Below are 2,375 nucleotides of genomic sequence, written 5' to 3' on the forward strand. Positions count from 1 at the left end.
CTCTTGCGCCAACGAACATTCTCCTGGTTCCCAAATGGACTCCTCTCTGAAAGGCACAAGGGTGTGTTCATAAGTGTGGAAACACGGAAGACACCTGACCAGGATAGGCAGCCCCAGGGATAGAGATGTTTGGGAAAGATAATTCAGACCCAGCGGGGCACTGGTGGCTCACACCTGCAATCCCAGCTACTCAGGGTTGAAGGATCCAAGTTCAAAGCCAGACAGGGCAGGAAAGCCTGTGAGACTCTTATGCCCAATTAACCAGCAAAAAGCTAGATGTAGAACTATGCTCAAGTGGTAGAGTGCCAGTCTTGAACAAAAACTCAAGGACAGTGATCAAGCCCTGAGTTCAAGCCCCAAGACGTGCAGAAAAAAAAGATTAAAAAAAAATAAAAGATAATCCAGGGCTGGGATGTAGCTCAGTGGCAAAGCGCTTGCCTAGCAAGTGCAATGTCCTGAGTTCGATCCCCAGTACCAAAAAAGAAAAGACAAAAAAAGATAATCCAGACACACTTAAGACAGAGGGGAACACAGATTGTGGGGCTTGAACTCATGGCCTGGGCGCTGTCTCTGAGCTCTTTCTTTCAAGGCCAGCGCTCTTCCACTTGGAGCCCCAGCACCACTTCTAGTTGTGAGAGGTTCATTGGAAATATGAGTCCCTCAGGAAATTTTCTTCCCCGGGCTTGAGCCTCAGATCTCAGCCTCCTGAGTAGCTAAGGTAACAGGTGTGAGCCACCAGCGCCCAGCTGTTTTTTCTCTTTCTGCACTGTTGCATTGATCTTGGGGCCCTGTACATAACAGGCAAATGTGCTAACAGCTGTACCCCAAAACCCACATGGCTGCCTGTCCTCTGTGAGTGAGAATGAGGGGTGGCCGGCTGGAGGAGATCAGGGTCCCCTGGCACCTCACCCCGACTCCGCCGCACCATCTCTTGCCGGGCTCCGATGGTACCCAAGATGGCTTCCTCCAGCCGGGCCTTCATGTCCAGTGACTTTTTGAATGTGAGGCTGTTGATCCGCTCAAAGGCCTTCTTCCCCTGCAGGACAGAGAACTGGAAGTCAAGGCTGAAGTCTGCCCTTGTCCTAAGAGTCTAGCTGGCCTGGGATTCTGCCAGAGCCAGTGTTAGAAATCCCCCTTCCTTGAGCTGGGCTTGGTGGCTCACATCTGTCATCCTAGCTACTCAGGAGGCTGAGATCTGGGATTGGTTCAAAGCCAGCCCAGGCAGGCAGGAAAGGCTGTGAGACTCTTTGTTTTGTCAGTCGTGGGGCTTGAACTCTGGGCCTGGGCACTGTCCCTGTACTCTTCAGCTCAAGGCAAGCGCTCTACCACTTGAGTCACAGCGCCACTTCTGGTTTTCTGGTGGTTTATTGGAGATAAGAGTCTCACGATGGGCTGGGAAGGTAGCTCAGTCAGTGCTTGGCTTGCATGCATAAGGCCCTGGGTTCAATTCCTCAGCACCACATAAGCAGAAAAAGCCAAGTGGTAGAGCGCTCGCCTTGAGCTGAAGAGCTGAGGAACAGCACCCAGGCCCAGAGTTCAAACTCCATGACTGACCACAAAAAAAAAAAAAGAAAAGAAAGAAAAAATAAAAAGGAAGAAATCCCCTTCTTCCCTCCCACCATTCATCCCTTCCTTTTTCCCCCTTTTGTTTCATTCCTCCTTCTCTCTTTTCTTGTGGCAGTTATAGGACTTGAGCCCAGGGCTTTGGAGCTGTCCCTGAGCTCTTTTGCTCAAGATTCATACTCTACCACTTTGAGCCGCAGCTCTCACTTCTGGTTGTTGAGTGATCAAGTCTCATGGGGACATTTTCTGCTGGGGCTGGCTTTGAACTGTAGTCCTCAGATCTCAGCCTCCAGAGTAGCTAGGATGACAGGCGGGAGCCACCGACGCCCAGGTCTCCTTCCCTTTTACCCTCCCTTCTTCCCTCCCTCCCTCCCGTCCATCCATCCATCCATCCTTCCTTTCCTCCCTCTCTCCCTTTCTCCTTTCCCTCTCACCCATCCCCACCCTCAAACCCCAAATTCTTCCCGGCCTCTCCATCAGCTCACCCCATCACCCCAGGGTCTACAGCACACCAGCCCCCCCGCACCCCGCCCTTGCACGGCCCCCCCAGACCTTGTACTCGAAGGCAGCCAGGCAGAGGTAGAGCAGGTCCAGGAAGCGGCCGAGCTGTGGCAGGCCGAGGTCGGCGGCCCAGCGGTGCAGCAGGGCGGGCTCGGAGCTCTTCAGCACCCACAGGACGCAGGCCAGCAGCGTCCGGCTGGACTCGGCCGAAAGGGGACAGCCCCCCCGGGACGCCTGCACCCACAGGGACACACCTGTCACTTTCCACACGCCAGGAGCACGGCCCCACGGGGTCTCATGACCCCAGCCCT

At 54.2% G+C, this 2,375-nt stretch overlaps 1 protein-coding gene across 1 annotated transcript in view; it reads right to left on the reverse strand.

Annotated features, from left to right (window-relative positions):
• Dock6 (dedicator of cytokinesis 6) overlaps positions 1-2,375 on the reverse strand; it is a 75,262-nt gene that overhangs the window by 31,139 nt on the left and 41,748 nt on the right. The window lies entirely within an intron of this gene.

The sequence above is a fragment of the Dipodomys ordii genome, unplaced genomic scaffold, assembly GCF_000151885.1.
Source record: "Dipodomys ordii isolate 6190 unplaced genomic scaffold, Dord_2.0 Scaffold180, whole genome shotgun sequence".
In the NCBI taxonomy this organism is placed as follows: domain Eukaryota; kingdom Metazoa; phylum Chordata; class Mammalia; order Rodentia; family Heteromyidae; genus Dipodomys; species Dipodomys ordii.